The sequence below is a fragment of the Papaver somniferum genome, chromosome 2 (assembly GCF_003573695.1).
Source record: "Papaver somniferum cultivar HN1 chromosome 2, ASM357369v1, whole genome shotgun sequence".
NCBI lineage: Eukaryota > Viridiplantae > Streptophyta > Magnoliopsida > Ranunculales > Papaveraceae > Papaver > Papaver somniferum.
The window spans coordinates 12,823,057-12,842,647 of record NC_039359.1 but is presented as its reverse complement, the minus strand read 5'-3'; the positions used below and the strand labels follow the sequence as shown (position 1 = coordinate 12,842,647).

Here is a 19,591-nt window from a genome sequence, read left to right as displayed (position 1 = left end):
TTTGGAGTTTGTAGATAAAACATTTTGCAAGAATTTCTATAGAAATAATTTAATTCTTAGAGATATATCTTGTTTCCACATAGCTATCCAAAATGAATCAGGTAAAGCTAGGCTAACAATTTCAATACAAGTTTCATCCAATTTATCATATAAGGATTTAACTGTGTAATCTCCTGATTTAGTTAAGGTCTATCTAAGTTGATTTTTATTAAGAGTGTGATTCTTATCTTTAAAAAGCTAAATTTTTCTAATTTTGGAAGCAATGTCAACAGGTAGAATTGAGTTGAAGATGGTAAAGTTCCAAGAACTAGTTTCAGGGTCTATTAAATATGAGACTAAGGTTACATGATTGTTTTGTATGGTGCGAAAGTTCTCTAGGGTTTCAGTCATTGCACGTATCCATTTATCATTCCAAATATTGATATCATGTCCATTTCCTACTTCTCAGATACTATATTTATGAAGAGGTTGGATCCATGGACACTCTTAAATGGACAAGGTCAGACAAGATTTGCGACATTTTTTCTGCAAAACCCAAACGACAATGAATGTAAGTGTAATATTTTGATGATATGTTCCTCTTATAAAACTATTCCATTCCTACAAAAAAAAAATGAATACAATTCGAGATAGCAAACCTCATCATCTACCGATCTTAATTTCAACTATTAGATTTGAACGACTGATATTCAAAGGAGTAGATGGTCATTTTATACATCTCGAATTGTGTTCATTTTTTGCAGGAATGTAGAGTCTTATAAGAGGAACATATCATCAAAATATTACACTTAAATTCATTGTCGTTTGGATTTTGCGGAGAAAGTGGTGCAAATCTTGTCTGACCTTGTCCATCTAAAAGTTTCCATGGATCCTCCCTTATTTATGAATAATATCTAGTCATTGACTAATACAATTCCAAGTCCAATATCCATTAGTTTTAGCTTTTGCCATAAGTGGCGGTATAGTTCTCAAGTATTTAGAACCCATAGTTTTTACCCAAAGGGCATCTGGTTCCTTAACTAACCACCAAGCCAGTTTAGCATGCATTGCGAGATTAAATTTACGAGCATCCTTAAATCCTAAACTCCCTTTCTGTATTGGTTTGTAGAGGTTTGGCCAGGCCTTAGGGTAGAAGCCTTTACTTCCAGTTTCTTTTCCCCGCCAAAAATCTCTTGCATTGTATTGATTTTATTTTAAAATCAATCCCCGGCCATGCTCACACTAATGCCCCGTTTGGGATTGCTATTTTTCAACCAAAAGCACTTTCTAACAAACTTTTACCAAAAATTGTGTTTGGTAACTTTTTTCAAAGTGCTTTTGGAGAGAAACACTTTCATTTTAGGCGTGCTTTTAAAAGCTATTCAGCACTAGCTTTTAAAAGCTAGAAAAGTAGAAATTATGGACCCACATAATTTGATTAATTTGATTCTCTATTTTAACCTTGTTATTTTAATATGAAGACAAGCTTTACCCTTGAATATCGTATACTTATCATTATATTTCTAACTTCTATTTTATTTATCTACTTTTCATTTTATAATAGTAAATAATAATTACAAATACAAATAACTAAAATCACCAATTTTAGTATTTACATAAAAATATTTTTTTAAGCGAAAACATAATCATAATTACAATATAATAATATTTTTTTAAGCAAACATAATCATAATTTTTTTTAAATAATTATAAAAAATATTACTAATATTTGTAAAATATATTAGAAGTAAAAGTATAATTTGTTATAATTAAATTGTATTTAAAACTAATTTTTGAAATATGTCTATTTTCGTCGACAACTTCATCACCAGCACTTACCAAACAAAATTTACAGTTTGTTAATTTCACAATGTTTTTTAAATTATAGTTTACCAAGTTCCACAACACAGCATAACCACACATAATACAACACAAGTACACAACAGAAAAGCAATTTTCCAAAACTCGCGGCAATGCCAAACTAGCTTATTATCTATGAACCAGGCTCACTCGAAATGCTTGTTCATCGCCGCCTAGAAGACTAGGCCCAGTTTTGCTAAAGGAGAAAGAGAACGTGAACAATGGAGGATGTATCCGTCATTCTACAAACTAAAACCCTAATTTGCAATTTATATATATATCGAACTCTGATAATGGATGAATAAGTCTGCTGTGTTCTTCTTCATCTCCTGTTCTGGTAGTATCTCTTTCTTTTTCACATATTTTTAATTTCTCTTTCGCTTAATTTTAATTTCGAAACCTAAATTTTCTAATAATAGCCTTGTAGAAGATCTCTTTAGATCTTCTTTGAAAGATTAATGAAGGCTTAAAGTTTTGCGGAAATTGAGTCTCTACGCCCTCGATTTTTCTACAGGCGGAGTGAATAACGTACTGCAAAATCTTTTTTAGAAATTATGTTTTTATATTTTTAGGATCCGATGATGGTAATGTAATCTTTGAGACCTGATTATCTATTGATGACAGCTATAAGCATTTTCTGAGGATCCTTTTGATAAAACAAATTACTTATTCGTTGATTTGATCTGCTGAATGCTGTCGTGGTTTTGTTTGTTCTGATTTTGTTAGGTTCGATTAAATTTATGGACCAGTTAATTGTGTTGAGTACATGATGAAGTTTGCACTGGGCTCTGAGCAGAAATTCTGCGCTAACTGATCGATATGCGTCCTAGAAAGCCTTTTCTGATACTTAACAATAATTATTGAACTCACTTCTGTTGTCTGCTTAATTCCACATCACATGACCTTGAGGATAATAACTTAAATCTTGTAGAGATTGTGTTCTTTTTGGGTTTACACAGACCCTCTCAAGACTGTATTTTTTTTTTTAAATTTAATTTCGTGTGGTTTTAATACCAGAGGGCCTTCTCTTGTCGAGTAGGTAGTGTAAGCTTTGTATGAGCATTTAAACAGAGATTTTGACTTTGATTTATCAAAAGTCCCTTGGGGTTGCTTGCTTAATTACCCCCTCTTTTATGTATATTATGGTTTGCTGACCAATGAAGAAATTGAATAGGATATACATAAATTTAAACAAAACTATTAAGAAAAACAGAACTAAAAAGAAGACATTGCTAATAAGAACTGTTAAGAATAATATAACATTAAACTCACCATGGTGTTACCCGATCTTCCTGGAAACTATCCACTCTGACTGCCAACAAGAAGGATTCCTTCTGTTGCTAAATTTCATGAATACACCAATTACATCAAGAGATACCTAAATTGGTGAAACTTTTCATGAATACACCAATCAAATATGGGCTTTTGGTTTTCGACGTGTGTCTTTGGGATATTTTTTTTCTGTCCATTTGGACGGTTTGAATAGAATTTTTGAACTCAATAAGCAATTCTTTCTTACAAGGACATCGAAAGATAACAACAAAATCAAAATCGCTGAAATAGACATTAGCTCAAAATGGCTTACTCCAACTCTTTTTATCTATTATTTTAGTTTATCTTCAAAACTCAGTGATTTCTTTTTCTTCTTATCTATGTTTGTGATTTGATATTAACTCGTCTATTCTTCTCTAATGTGTTTACAAATTGTCGTACCCCCTTGCTATGTTTTGCCTTGTTGGTAGTTATGATCAATACGGCTGCATAGTATGTTTTTAAGCTCGTTGTACCAATCTGTGCTTGCTCGAGGGAGTATGTTTTTAAGCTCGTTGTACCAATCTGTGCTTGCTCGAGGGCCGCTAAAGTTAGAAGAATGAAAACCGGTCTCAACTTAGTTCCCATCCAAAAATTCAAATTCCTACCTATTGACCATTTCTAAACTTGGTCAAATTGGTTAGTTTTAAAAAAACCGTTTCCTTTTTTCTCTCCCAATCAATATCGACAGCCATTCCAAATATCCTTTCATTTTGAAACAATTCCTCCGAATATCCTGCGAAATTATATTCTCCAAAATTATCCTCTCAAAACTATGTTTAGAAACCCTAATTCCTTCACATCTTACTTCACAGAGCATTTCTTTTCATATTGTCAAAACTATCAAAGTAGTTGTTGCTGTGATTTAGATATGGATACTGAAAATACCAGCCAAGTTTCTGAGCCAGTGAACAAATTCAAAAAGAACAACCTTAGAATTAGGTGATACCTTTGAGGTTGTAATTTATAATGATGAGAACAATTCTGAAGATATTGATGATGAACAATGGAAGCAAGCTTGATTGGAAAAATTATCATAAAAGGAAAAGTAAGTCACAGAATGGTGAGAAATATATTTTTTTTACGTGGCCCTTCATTTTTGTTGAAGATCTAAAGGTGGTGGAGATTAATCCAAATATAATGGTTGTCAAGTTTAGTAAGAAAGAGTTGTTGAAGGTGGTGTGCGATTTGAGACCTTGGAGTGTGAATGGAAACTTTCTTGTGTTGCATGAATATGTTCCGGAAAAAGTTTATACTAATGAAGTTTGGGATTTCCAACGCTTATGGATTCAACTAAAAGGATTATTGCCTGAACATATGAATCCAGAATCTGTTAGGAAGATATGAGAGATTATGGGAGAAGTTATTGCCATTGATCATGCTGATGACATTCCTGGTTCTGGAGATCCAGTTAAAGTTTGCGGGAATATTGATCTGACAGACCCATTGAGGAGAGGATTTAAGGCTTTAATAAATGCTAGAGTCACAAGATGGATCAAGTTTTTTTTATGAAAAACAACCAAACAAGATCCGTTCAGAATATTCCATCATCAATCATTGTAAGCATGTATGTAAGGATGCAGTTGATTACTTAGTTAAAGCTCATGAAAAACCATATTTCTTTGGAAAAGTAAGAGTCAAGAAGTGTTCACAAAATCTGAAGATTACTGAGGTTACTTCTACTTTTAAGAAGAAGCCTAAGAAAGCTAGAAATACCTCTAATTTTATCCCTCCAAAATATGGAGTAACTGTCAATATGGACTTTGTTTTTGGTAATAGTTATACCAGAAATTCTCAAATTACTAGAATATGAAAGAGAATTCCTATTGAGGATGAGTACCCTAGCAACAACTATCAAAATACCTCTTCCAACACAGTTAATGGGCTTCTTGAAGTAGCACAAACTACTCACAGGATCATAACAAGGGATGGACAATCATATAATGCAATTTGGGAGTATCAGGTAACTATTATTCATTCATCCTATCATATTAATTGATTTTTATTTTCTCTGATTCTTTCTAGCTCTTTTGTCATTATCTTTCTCTGTTTTGCTATTTTGTCAAAACTTAGTATTAACTATTTTCAAAACAAAAAGCCTTTTTCATCCAGATTAGTTTTATATTGTCTCCTGATCCTTAGTTTACACAACATCATGAAAGTCATTCCTCGGAATATTTAAGGTTTCAAAAAATCTAATATGAGAGATCAAACCGCATAAAACTAAATTAAGACCACGCTTAGCACCTTCACATATCCCAAATATTATATATCTAGAACCATTAAGTCTTTAAGGGGATTAGTTATTTTATGGAAAAATGGTTTTAGTTGTGAAATTTTAATTAGTAAAAATAATATGATTCATTTTTATCATTTAAGATGATCCTGTGTTTATGGTTATTTTAATTCCTCCAAAAATAAAGAGCAACCGTCATTTATTCAGGAATTGGATAAAAAGTCACAAAATTGTGAGAAGTATATTGTTTTTACGTGGAACTTCATTCCTGCTGATTATCTAAAGGTGGCGGAGATTAATCCAAATATAATGGTTTTAAAGTTTAGTAAGAAAAAGTTGTTGAAGGTGGTGTGGGATTTGAGACCTTGGAGTGTGAAAGGAAACTTGCTTGTGTTGCATGAATATGTTCCAGAAAAAGTTTATATTAATGAAATTTGGGGTTTCCAACGCTTTTGGAATCAACTAAAAGGATTACTGCCTGAAGATATGAATAATGGTCTCACAAGAACATTTTTATAATCCTGTTTATGTTCAAGGAGATTAGTTCCACATCTAATCATGTTTTACAAGAACATTTCTATAATGGTCTTCCAACTATAGTTTCTGAAAAAGATAGAAATCTACTTCTCGCTTCTCCTTCTGATGAAGAAATTCGTAGTGTTTTAAAAGGTATGGAGAATTGGTCTGCTCCAGGTCTAGAAGGTTTCCATAGCAGGTTTTACAAAACTCAATGGAGCATTGTTGGTCCAGAAGTTTGTGATATGGTCAAAAATTCTTTTCTTCAGGTTATCTTTTGCAGTCTATAGAAAAGACTTAAATCATCTTAATTCCCCAATCCAAGAATCCATCTACTCCTGCTGAATATTCGGGCCAATTGGGATTTCCAATACTTCTTATAGAATTATCTCAAAGATAATGGTTAACATAATGAAACCTCTTATAGCTAAATAGTTTCTCTTTGTCAAGCTGCTTATGTTTCTGGTAGATTGATCAATGATAACACTATTATAGCTCATGAGCTTATTCATTCCACGAGGATGAAAGAAGGTGAAAACGCAGGGGGTACCAAAATATACCACCAACTTTTTCGTTCAGACCTATAAGACAGAACCTAATACAATTGGAAGTAAACCAAATTAATGATCCTTCGACAATATGTATATTTGTGAATCGGATTTCAACAAGAGTGAATCTTGTAATCTATATTTCAAGACACGAATTCCAAGAACAAGTCTTGGTGATTGCAAAGGTCAATTTTCAAGTATCAATAAATTCGTATCCAACAAACAAGGATGGATGTATATACTTTAATTGATTAACGCACAACCTGTGATATTTCAATTATAAAGATAAACAATATAATGCGGAAAAAGAAATAACACAGACACATAGAATTTTGTTAACAAGGAAAACGCAAGTGCAGAAAAACTCCGGGACCTAATCCAGTTTGAATACCGCTCGGTATTAAGCCGCCACAAAGACTAGCCTACTACCAATTAACTTCGGACTGGAATGTAGTTGAGCCCGAACCCAGTCTCACACCGATTCAGGTACAACCGCTCTCCTTACGTCTCTTGAACCATGCCGGATTCTACGCACTTGATTCCCTTAGCCGATGTCCCACTAACTAAGAGTTGCTTCAACTCAATTGAAAACTTTTTGGGTTTTGAATCCACAAAACGTCGGTTTTGATTTACCTTTAGATGTGAATAAAGGTTTTGGAAATCTTGTGTTTGTTTTGAGAAAAATAATTACTAAGTAAAAATAATATCAAAAAAACTTGTAGATTATGGATTATTATACTCCTCAAAAATTGGAAGAGAAACCTAATCTTTACAACAACAACAACTAGAATAAATCTAGAGATATCTTGTTAAAACTTCTAAGGAATTTATGAGATACCTTAATCGGAGTTTTTTTTCGAGTTACGATTTCGACCAACTAGTGTCGGTATAAGATCGTGAACCGAAATCTATCAAAACCTAGGGTTTATGATCAACACTCTTGAATGGCCTTATATCATAAGGACCTTAGAATAGACAAGAGTTTGAAAACCTAGATTACAAGTTGCATAACTATCACGAAGATTATTACCAACTCGGCTTTGTGATCCCCAATACAAAAACTTATTTCTCACTCTTGTTCTCGAAGAACAAAAGACGTGGAAAACAACCTATGAAGCTTACACCGATTTTCCAAGGGATAAAAAGTTTAGCATCCACGAACTCTTTATTTATAGTGAACAAGTTATCTTGAAAGCTAAGCTAATGTAGCTTGAACCCAAAACAAGTTTGAGCTATTTTCCCTTTTAAGACTCTCCTAAATTTTGGAGTCTCTTCTAAGTTACAACTCCTGCATAAATAATTACTTTAGCATAAATTGTATTTTTGTGAATAATTCACAATTTAACTCAGGAAGGAATTCTAAAATATCACAAACACTTTAATATGACAATTAATTGTGTTTGGAAGAATATGTATCTTTCCTAGATGAGGAAACATCAAAAACTTGACTAAAATAGACTTCTAGTCACGTATTTGCTCTCAAGTCCGTGAACTAAACAGTTCGTGGTTTGTTTCCTACTAACAAACTGCAATAGTTACAACAACACTTATAACTGTTCCTTTAATAAATCACTCATAACTTCTTCGTTATAACTCGGAATTGAGTGATTCTTGGTTCGTTGAATTTGTAAGCCCACTCACTATAACATGAGAACCTTTCCAGGGATACAGATTGTTGTCACTAAAGTCATGGCTCAAATAACCTCGAGTATATAAACATAAATGTACATTTAGGAATTGTTCCATAAAGTGAGCTTTTGTTTCAATAGATTAGAAAGGTAGAATCGAACAAGAATTCCAAATGAAATAAGTAACATCATACCTTTGTTGATGAATTCCTTGTTGATGTCTTCATTTCATCTTCAATCTTCAAGGGTTCGGTGATGTCCCATACTCAATTACACACTTCTAATCCTAAATCCGAAACTTGACTTAAGTAGAATAGAAATCAAGATATAGTTTTGACAACAAACTTGATATAGCAACACTTGTGAGTTTGACCAAGCAATGCTCTAAAAGAAGGTGAAAGTGGTTGGCTAGCTCTCAAGATGGACATGTGTAAAGCTTTTGACATATTATAATGAGATTTTCTTATCAAAGTTCTAAAGAGTTTTGGTTTTTCACATCAATAGAGTCATTTGATATATCAATGCATCAATACCACTTTAATGGTTCTCCATTGAAGAGTTTGAACCTACCATAGGAATTAGGCAGGGAGATCCCTTTTCTCCTTATTTTTTCATTCTAGGAATGAAGCAGTTATCCAGAACTTTAACTGACGCTCATCATTCTAAGGTTTGGAAATATGTTTGCAGTAGACAAAGTCCAGCATAGCTCGGAAGGATGAAGCTAAATGGAATCTAAGCAACACAGGTAAATTTTCTGTTAAAACATTGTATCAATCAATTAACTCTACCAGCAGAAAATCTAAGGATTGGAGCAATATATGGAGTATGAAGGTATCACCCTCTGTCAAACTTTTCATTTGGAAAACGGCTCACTCTATACTTCCTAATAGTATGAGAGTAGCAACAATCTTGCCTGATACAAATACTATTTGCACTATTTTTAGCAACGATGATGAAACTTTAACTCATTTGTTCATGAAATGTAATTTTATCAACCAGGTTTGGATGCATCTAAATATTGACTTACAATGTGTAACAAATGGAATAGATACTTTTCATGACTGGCTGAACACTTGGTTTAATAAACAAAATAGATACTTAAGTGAGATAAGATGATCTGAATTCTGTAGTATAGTTACTTGGCATGTGTGGAAAGCTAGATGCAATTTAGTTTTTATCAAAATAAACCAAAACAGTGCTAACACAGCTCGAGACATAGCTAGATTTATCAATAGTTATATGTATGTGACAGAACCAAATCATAACATGATGCAGAATCTATATTACAACCCCTTGAATGACGAAAAAATGGAAATTAGTACAATCGAACCATCTAGAGTAACAATTTATATGGCAAATAAATATAGCAATCTCTATGTCTAATCCTATATCAACTTCTGGAATTGGCTTAACTCTTACAAATTTTGTAGGGGAAAATGAAGGAAGGGGAACCTATGCCGATTGCACCACTAGAGAAGAGCTAGAAGATAAAGGGGCTCAAGAAGCATTCAAATGGGAAACTCAACGGAGCGGATTTAACGTAATCTTTCAAACTAACTCTGAACCCATCCTGAATCTGTTGATGAGAATGTATTCCACTGCTTCAGAAAAAAGATATTCAATTAGTGAAGATTTTGGAATCCAAGCCAATACTTGTATTAATTTCAGAGGTTTTCTCTTAAGAAGTAGATATGATATTATAGAGGCGGCGCATTTGTCTTCTTATTGTAATAGAAATGCAGTTCATAGACATTGGAATGATGAAACTCTAAGAACTGTTTTAAACAATTTAAATTATCAGTTCTGGATGAACACTGTAACCAATTCAAACCTTTACCAGATTAGAGGTCTGAATGCCGAATCAATATATGAATGAGGATTTTCTCCTCTTTTTCGAGGAAAAAAAAAATATGACGCACCGAAATTTTTCATGATTTATCCCAAGCAGAGAACCAACAACAGTTTGGCCGACCGATGGATTATTGGGATATGTACCGAGTAGAGCGAGTCCCCTTACCTGATTTGCTTTGAATCCTACTATTGGGGCTTAAAACAGATGGGTTTTTGGGGGCTTTTTGGAGTCATGAAATAACAACCATTAGGACCCCTTATCTATATTTTTCTCTAGTGTCTAATCTACACTTCATTTGATTAGTGCTAATTAAATTGATTAAGTTAACTAATCAGTCTTAGTGAATCGATTAGACTAATCGAAACATTAATCATTTGAAAATCAAAACTTGATTTTATTGATTTTTGAAGAAGGAAAAATGGTGATTTTGGTGAAATTTTTTTGACTAATTTTGAAGACAAATGACGAAACCCTTCATCACAAAACTCAAGATAACCTTATAATCAACTCCCAACATCAATTTTATCAGTTCATATCCGTTGAAAATCTGAAAAAAAATCTGGAATTTTTGCTGTTACGGCTGAGAAAAACTTGTCGACCCAACTGAAACCCAGCATAACAGTTGGGGTATTAGGATTTCCCAGCCGTAATAATGTAAAACGGCTAGGATATTAGGAACTCCCAGCTGTGATTTGAAATAATGGACGGGAATTTATGAACTTCTGGCCGTTATTCTTACCTAAATTACCCGAGTCTGTAAAACGGCTGGGTTTACAAACTTTCCCAGCCGTAATTAGATTTGAAAGTTGAGAAATTTTTTGATTCAACATGAATTCTTAATACGATTGAAAATTACTGATACTTTCATTAACTAGACCATAATAAAACTCATTACATGCTTAATATATCCCCATTACAAAGTTGATTTTGATAACATCCCTTCCGATGTATCAAGAAATCTTTGATGATGGTCATTTGAGCTTCGAAGTTGAAATTATAACCTTTCCATTTTCTCCATTCCTTGTTAGCTTGAACTACCACTTCTTCATCAGTATCACCTCTAAGTCGAAGTTGCTTGCACATACGAAGTAAAGCCATATACTCTTCCACTTTTTTGCGTATGTTTGAGAATCTTAGACACAATGCAATACCATTGCGGTTGTTAGTGTTACATGTTTCACTACAAAAAATTTCAAAAATCTTTTTCCAATAAGATTGACTTGGTACACCACCATTCATTCGTTCTTCTCCCTTCTTTGGATAGCATAACACAAAATTTTGGCAAAGAGATAAGTCTTCATCCAAAGGAAAGTCGGGTTTATCCTTTGAGTACATTGGATTGAGTTTGTAGGAGTTTTAGTAGAGTTTGTAGGTGTGATTTTGATTTGGAATGGGTGGTTATATGGAGATGGAGTTATTTCAAGTTTAAATAGGTGGTTGAATAGCTAGAACCTTCTATAAATTAGTCTTCAAACGGATATATTTTTCAAAATTCAAAAAAATAGCCGATTTGAAGTGGTACAAGTGAAATTATAGAGAATTACGGCTAGGAAATTCTAGGTATACCAAGCCGTAATTATGTATGACCTGCAGAGTTGGTGGTCTTTCAGAGTTACGTTTGGGATTCTTGGCTGTAATTCTGATTTTGTACTTTTAGCCAGAATAACGGTTGGGATTCCTGTCCGTGAAAGCAATAACGGATTGGATATGTATCCGTTTCTAGGAGCCTTTTTTTTTACCAGAGTACTACATAGCTAGGAATGTCCCAACCGTAATCCCTGACGGATGGGTTTCCGGACCGTGCAGAGTATAGCGGCTGAGAATTGTCTAGGTCGACCAAGACGTAAATATATTTACGGATATAATTCCAAACCGTGATTTTAACACGGCTTGGATATCTAGCCGTAAACATGACTCATTGTAGTTCAGGGAATTTAGACCAAACAACGGCTAGGTTTTTCCCAACCGTGAACATGACACTGACGGGTTTCCTAACTGCTGGAAATTTCACAACCAGGAGTTCCTAACCGTTGTACGTTTTATGGCTATGAAAGTTTTTTTTTTGAACATTTATAGGCATTTTCGTCTAGGTTTTGTGAAGCAGCGACCTAGCCGAAAATGCCTGAAAAACAATGATGTTGTGTTTTTCCTCATTTTTCTTATGTTAAACACATTGAAAGACTAAAATTAATTCATAAATGCAAAGTTATAAAAATCCATTCATCTCAATCCTTAACCAAACAACGAAAACATTAAAATGTCAAAGGCTAGCAAAATATCCATGAAGTAAAATACTAAAAACCGAGTAGATTGTCATTCACTTGAGTCCTCCCCCGTGGACTCTTGCAAAAACTCATCCAAATCGTCCGCTGGCTCCGGTTCAACAACTTGTTCTACAAATATAGCCTTTTTACCTCATGTTCCTTTGCCAGCTTGAGGTGTAATCTTTCTACCTCCACCGCGTCCACCTCGAGCACTTGTTCCACCTCAAGTTTTTCCACCACGAGCAGCATTTGTTCCAGCAAGACCTCCCTTTTTTCCACCTCGAGCACTTTTTCCACCTTTAGCACCTGTTCCAGCACGACCTCCTTTTCCATCTCGACCGCTTTTTCCTTGCTTTGATGGAGCTTGCTGACGCCGGGGAGTATTCGAGTCGTCGTTAGAAGAAGGAAACCTATCCCTCTTATTTCTCCTTGATCGGGCATCTTCTTTAGGATATAAACCTCCTTTATCAGGGAGTATTATGCCTTGGACTCGATTCCAAAGTAATCTTAGTTCAGGGACGGTTAACTTCTCTCCCGAATCAATCATACCGGTAATGTTCTTGGACATCCAATTAACTCGTTCAACCTATTTTTCATATCAAATACACTTATTCATAACTAATCAACAAAAAAAAACATTTATAAACATAATTAGTAGTATACGTACCACCATGTTCTCCCATTCTTTTTGTTCATTTATCTCTTCCGCTGATTTTGAACTCTCTTTCGCCGCCTTCTTAAAATGTTTCCGCGCCTCGAGATCCATATTTTTCACATAAGGATGAGCCCACTCTTGATAACATCCCATGTAATTAGCATCCTCTTTGGAAGTCCCAAGAGAAGCTTCAAGATCTCTTGTACTCATTTGGTTTGCTTGTTGGGAACGAGCATTCCAATGTTCGATCGACGGAGCTATTGTTGTTGCATAGTTCAATTTGACTTAGTTCTCCTTAAAAATAGAGTTGGATACGCTCAGTGGAAAACGAGATTCTTGAGGTACAATTTTCTGGAGAATACCAATTTGGCGGAGCATTTTACGAGGATCCAAAATGACGAACCCGGTTGAATGAAACAAAGGGCCCGTATAGGTCGCCACATTAGAAAATACTCTATCACCAACTTCCTCATCTCCATCCTCATCAAGTTTCAAATATGGATCAAACACAACATAATTAATTGTCAAAGCATCCAATTTTATCCTCATTTCGACCATTTCATTCTCTTTATCCTTGTGTTGGGTCCCGCTAAAGTGGTATCTTCCTCCCGTAGGTTTGTCTAGAGGCCATTTTTTATCCCGAGTAGGCCTCAAGGATTTGAAATGGTCGTAAACCCATGACTACAGAAAAAATTAATCAATTATACATACAGACCAATATATATAAAAGTAAAATAAACCAGCATTTGTTATATTAACACAAAAATGTACCTGGATAAGAGCAACACATCCCCTAATTTGTGTTATGTTCCACCTAGAAGTTTTGCAAAGGACTTCCAACACACTAGCAAGGAGGGCGGTGCCCCACGAGTACCTAGGAACCTCGTTTGTTTCCGGATCGAGACTGAGAGTCTTCAACCACTGCAAATAACAAGCATTTACCTTATTTCTTGAAAAATCAGGAAAAAAGACGGTCCCAAGAGCGTGCAACAAGTAAGTTATAGCGTATGTCTAGCTCTTTATGAGTCCATCACGATCTCTCCATTCTTGGTCCTACGGTCAGAATCCTCAAACTGCTCCCTCAGACGAACCAGGTTAATCTTCCTTGACATATTAGTTGTTTCACGACGTTCACCTGATTCTTGAAGTATCCTTTTAGCTCTGGGCTGGGCTCCATAACCAATCTCAAACTCTTCTTTCGTTTGATCTTTGCTCCATCCAATACAATGTTTAGTCAAGGCATAAAGCTCATCATAAGGTAGATAATTGTTGAAACCGTCAAACACAACCTTTCCTTCCAAAGCAAGACCGGTGATTGACTTTCCATCATCCGGATTCATAGTCATCTCGCCGAATGAGAGTTGGAAAGTCATGGTTTCGGGCCAGAATCTTTTTCTAAAATTACTAACTGTTACAACATCATACGACTTCTGCAGTGCCTCGATTCCGGACCATAACCCCGAAGCTTTTACCAAAGCTACCACATCTGGATGCTCACCCTCTAACGGCCAAAACCTTGGTTGTTGGTGCTTTAGTTTAGGAACCGCTTTATCGGGAAACTACACATAATATAAAATTTTGGTTTTTATGATTGAATATCCATAATAAAATGAAAAAAAACATATGTTAAGTTTGATTTATTACCTTTGCGGCACATACTCTAGCATCCCATGATGACTCGTAACCAATCAAGACGGAACGATCTCTTGGCACACCCCAAGGTCTTCCATTAATCTTCTTAGATAAAAAATCCATGGCATCAATGATTTTTCTTGCATCTTCCTTTGGTGGATACTTATTTTTTCCATCCTTCTTGTCCTCCTCAACCACTGCTTTACCTTTATCAAGAGCGAACCACTAGAAGTGCCAACTTCAGTAACAACTTGTTGATGGTGGTTTTTAGCTTAGGGTTAAAATCGTAAAACCGCACAACTGACATGACGTCACTATGACCATTAGCACATTTATTGAATCGATCAGCATTCCTATGTAAGAATTACCAAGGTACCTTTTTTTATGTGTCATGTTCCACGCCAGAGCCCTTAACATTGACCGACATCATTTATGCCAAACCCTAATTCTCATGCTACCGCGCCAAGGCATGCCAACCATGCAAGCCGCACCACTGTGCCAATGGAAAACCATGCCATCCACATCTCCACGCCAAGGCATGCCAACCATGCTAGCCGCACCACTGTGCCAATGGAAAACCATGCCAGCCACATCTCGGCGCCAAGGCATGCCAACCATACCAGCCGCACCACTGTGCCAATGGAAAACCATGCCATACACATCTCCGCGCCAAGGCATGCCAACCATGCCAGCCGCACCACTGTGCCAATGGCAAACCATGCCAGCCACGTCTACCGCGCCAAGGCATGCCATGCTAGCCGCACCATACGCCAATGGCATGCCAAACCCTTGGCCCCACCATTCCAAGCCAACCGCACCTTGCCTTGGCCCCAACCATGCTAGCCGCACCATGCGCCAATGGAATACCAAACCCTTGGCCCCACCATGCCAATCCAACCGTACTTTGCCTTGGTCCCACCATGCCAAGCCGTCCGTACCAAACCCTTGGCCCCACTATGCCAAGCCATCCGCGCCATTGGACTTGGACCCACCATGCCGGCATTCCCTATGCGGCTACCAAAACGAAGGCGTACGATGATCAACGGCCACCCTTCCATCCTAGATGCAAATCCTATCCGTCCAAGGTCGTCAAACAATGCATGGTAACCTTTGGCCCAAAACCCTAGTTTTGGCCACGCCAAACCGCGCCAAGGCATGACATGCCACATGTGCCAATGGCGTTCCAACCACCTTGCCACGCCAAACCATGCCGACCTTCCCAATGCGGCTACCAAAACGAAGGCGTGCGAAGATCAACGGCCACCCTTCCATCCTAGATGCAAATCCTAGCCGTCCAAGGTCGCCAAACAACGCATGGTAACCTTTGGCCCAAAACCCTAGTTTTGTCCGCGCCAAGGCATGCCATGCCACACATACTTATGGCATGCCAACCACCTTGTCGCGCCATACCATGCCGGCCTTCCCCATGCGGATACCAAAACGAAGGCGTGCGACGATCGACGACCACTCTTCCATACTAGATGCAAATCCTAGCCGTCCAAGGTCGCCAAACAATGCATGGTAACCTTTGGCCCAAAACCCTAGTTTTGGCCACGCCAAACCGCGCCAAGGCATGCCATGCCACATATGTCAATGGCATGCCAACCACCTTGCCACGCCATACCATGCTGGCCTTCCCCATGCGGCTACCAAAACGAAGGCGTGCGATGATCAACGACCACCCTTACAATCTAGATGCAAATCCTAGCCGTCCAAGGTCATCAAACAACGCATGGTAACCTTTGGACCAAAACCCTAGTTTTGGCCACGCCAAACCGCGCCAAGGCATGGCATGCCAACCACCTTGTCGCGCCATACCATGCCGGCATTCCCCATGCGGCTACCAAAACGAAGGCGTTCAACGATCAACGGCCACCCTTCCATCTTAGATGCAAATTCTAGCCGTCCAAGGTCGCCAAACAACGCAAGGTAACCTTTGGTCCAAAACCCTAGTTTTGGCCACACCAAACCGCGCCAAGGCATGACATGCCACATATGCCAATGGCATGCCAACCACCTTGCCGCGCTATACCATGCCGGCCTTCCCTATGCGGCTACCAAAAACGATGGCCTGCAACAATCAACGACCACTTTTTCATCTAAGATGGAGATCTGAGCCGTCCAAGGTTACCATCTAACATATGGCAACCTTTGGCCCTAGTTTGGTCGCGCCTAAACAAAGCCAAAACCCTAACTTTTGGCCGCGCCTAAACTGGGCCATATTAAATCCATACTGATCATACTTTCATGCCACTGGATACCAAACGAAAGGTTGCAATAATCAACGGCTACCTTCCTCTTAAGATGCAAAATATCGACCATTGAAGGTCACCACCGAGCCGGCAAGTCTCCCAAGCTCAACTTGCCAGACAACATCAACATGCTACATCTTTTCCACGAAAACACTTCAGACATGAACACATGTCACAAACTGGGGGATGCTCATTGGGTATAGGTTTGGCGGTTTACAGCGTGCGGCGTACACTACGCTCGTTATAAGAAAGTTTCATAAGGATGGGGCGGTTAGTAAATACAGGGAGTAATGGTGAAATGCTTTCTTTTATGGAACATCAATTCCAAACGTTACCGGTTACCACCTCCTCCCATTTACTCACCCGTTTTCCATTTCTTAATGAGACCAGAGTACGTTTCACTTCGACTTGTATAAATAGGTATTACCTATTTCCACCGAACGAAAAGTTCAGGTCAGGAGGATACAACACTCAGAAAACATTTGTTGTCTTTCCATATGTTAGCTTCCCACTTTCTGATACAAGTCGTGAAACAACTACTCTTCCAGAATCAACTATTCTGGTCTCAACACTTTCTTCGCTTCCCTCCCCAAAACCAACCCTTCTCCTTCACTTTGTGACCGAAGCAAGTCTGGAACGGCCATTTCTTGGTTTAGGCCGGATTTGTAAAGATTGATCTCTCGAATCTAAAGTACTCCCTTGCAATACATTGTTTAGAGTTTAAATTCGTTTCTCACCCACACATCCGAAATTATCAAAATCAGCAGAAATCGTTTTCACCCTCAAACAATTGGCGACCACAGTGGGAGATTAATCTCTCGGTTCCAATACCAATTTCAGAACACGTTTTTATAACTTAGGAAGATGGTCGGTTTTAGGGCTGAATCCGTGCCCTCAAGTTTCACTCAGGCGAACGGCAATGTTTCCTCCCCCAACGCAATTCCCAACAATGTAATCGACGAAGGAATTCCAAGGCTGACTGACTTGGTGCGGATTTAGGAGATCCACACCAAGAACATGGGTCTAATGAAAGATGCGATTAACATCATACTGGATTTCCTCATCAACTTAACGGCAGAATCGAATGATTCACTTGCCCCGGAAACACCAGGACTGGAGACTAACATCCCAAACGATCACTCCCAAGTCAATAACTTCACTACTAACCAGAAACCAGTAGGCCGGGAAGTGGCCTCGCTGGTGGAGAACCTATGTGAACTCTTACATCTTTCAAAAGATCAACGGATGGAGGCGTTCACCGCCATCAATCGAATAACGTTAAACGCGTCCTTGATTCCTTCACGCTTGGAAACGTCAAGAACACCAGAGATGTCCATCAACAATATCACGTTTCCCGACGATCACATGATGGCAGAGGAAGGACATAACCGGGCCCTACACGTCACAGCCCGTATCAAGGATATGGAATTCAAAAGGGCTCTCATCGATAGGGGAGCATCTTCCAACACCCTAAGGACGCTCAGAATGGCCAGGGTACGGCCGAACGAAGTCGTCCGACAGTCCACTACAATGACCAATTTCGAAGGCAACCAAACCAGCACGTATGGGTACGTCAACTTGAATTTATCAGTAGGACCCGTCCAGTCAAAAGTAAGGTTCGAGGTAATTGAAAAGGAGCCAGATTACCACATGATACTGGGAAGACCATGGATCCACGACAACAGAATCATTCCTTCGACGTATCACCAGTGCTTGAAAACCGTGTGAAACGGAGAAGTCGTTCGCATCGCCGCATCTTTATCTCCTTATGCGCCGATCTGCGGCATGGAGATTTTTGAGCCAAAAAAGGGCCTGCAGGCCACGACCAACAAATCTCACCACACTCCACTGCCAAAGTGGACGTCTATTGAAGAAAGAGATGGTGCTGCACCACTTCACGGAGAAACCCGGTCTCACATCACCCCTTCGAAATAGAGACACGCCAGCCTCCACCCTCCAAATCGGAGTGCGGATTGCACCCATACCAAGCGAGGACGGGCTTTTATCATTGGTCATGATGAAAAATGGAAAACCGTATATCAGCACCGCTGTTACCAATTAACAGGAGAGACTACCGCACAGTCTCTCCGCCCAATGGAACGCAAACATAGTAACGAGCCGCAAGATGAAGTACCTGATGCACCACGACAGCTACAAGACGGGACCAACTCTATCATGGACGAACTTGAGGTTTTTAATGTCGGGAGTGAAGAATCTCCGCGACCTATCTCGATCAGCTCTAATCTGTGCGCGGACGAACGTATAAAGCTGGTAGACCTTCTCAAGGAATATCAAGACGTATTCGCATGGACATAAGAGGAAATGCCTGGCTTGGACGAGAAGCTAGTCACTCATCATTTACACGTGATACCCAGGTCCAAACCGGTCAAGCAAACCCCGAGATAATTCCGGCACGATGTGGAAGAACATATTAAGGTAGATATTCAAAAGCTACTAGCGGTTGGTTTCATCAAACCGATTCACCACCCGACTTGGTTGGCCAACGTAGTTCCGGTAAAAAAGAAGAATGTCCAGATCAGGTGTTGTGTCGATTTTAGGGATTTGAACAAATACTTACCTAAAGATGACTTTCCGCTCCCCAACATTGACATGCTAGTAGACGCCACCAGTGGATATGGCATGTTCTCTTTCATGGATGGATACATCGGCTACAACCAAATAAAGATGTACGAACACGACGCAAGTAAGACGGCTTTTCGAACTCCTCTTGGAAACTTTTACTACACTGTGATGTCCTTCAGTTTGAAAAATGATGGCGCCACATACCAACGCGCCATGACCACCATTTTTCACGATATGATGCATAAGCAAGTCGAATATTATGTAGATGACATAGT

At 38.2% G+C, this 19,591-nt stretch overlaps 2 non-coding genes across 2 annotated transcripts; both read left to right on the top strand.

The window, feature by feature from the left end:
* Positions 1–2,413: 2,413 nt before the first annotated feature.
* On the top strand, positions 2,414–2,484 carry LOC113354787. The gene has a single exon (XR_003362003.1). It is a non-coding gene; the product is annotated as a small nucleolar RNA R66 (small nucleolar RNA).
* A 117-nt stretch (positions 2,485–2,601) lies between these two features.
* Positions 2,602–2,686, top strand: LOC113354893. Its single transcript, XR_003362094.1, has one exon. It is a non-coding gene; the product is annotated as a small nucleolar RNA snoR118 (small nucleolar RNA).
* The last annotated feature ends 16,905 nt before the right edge of the window (positions 2,687–19,591 follow it).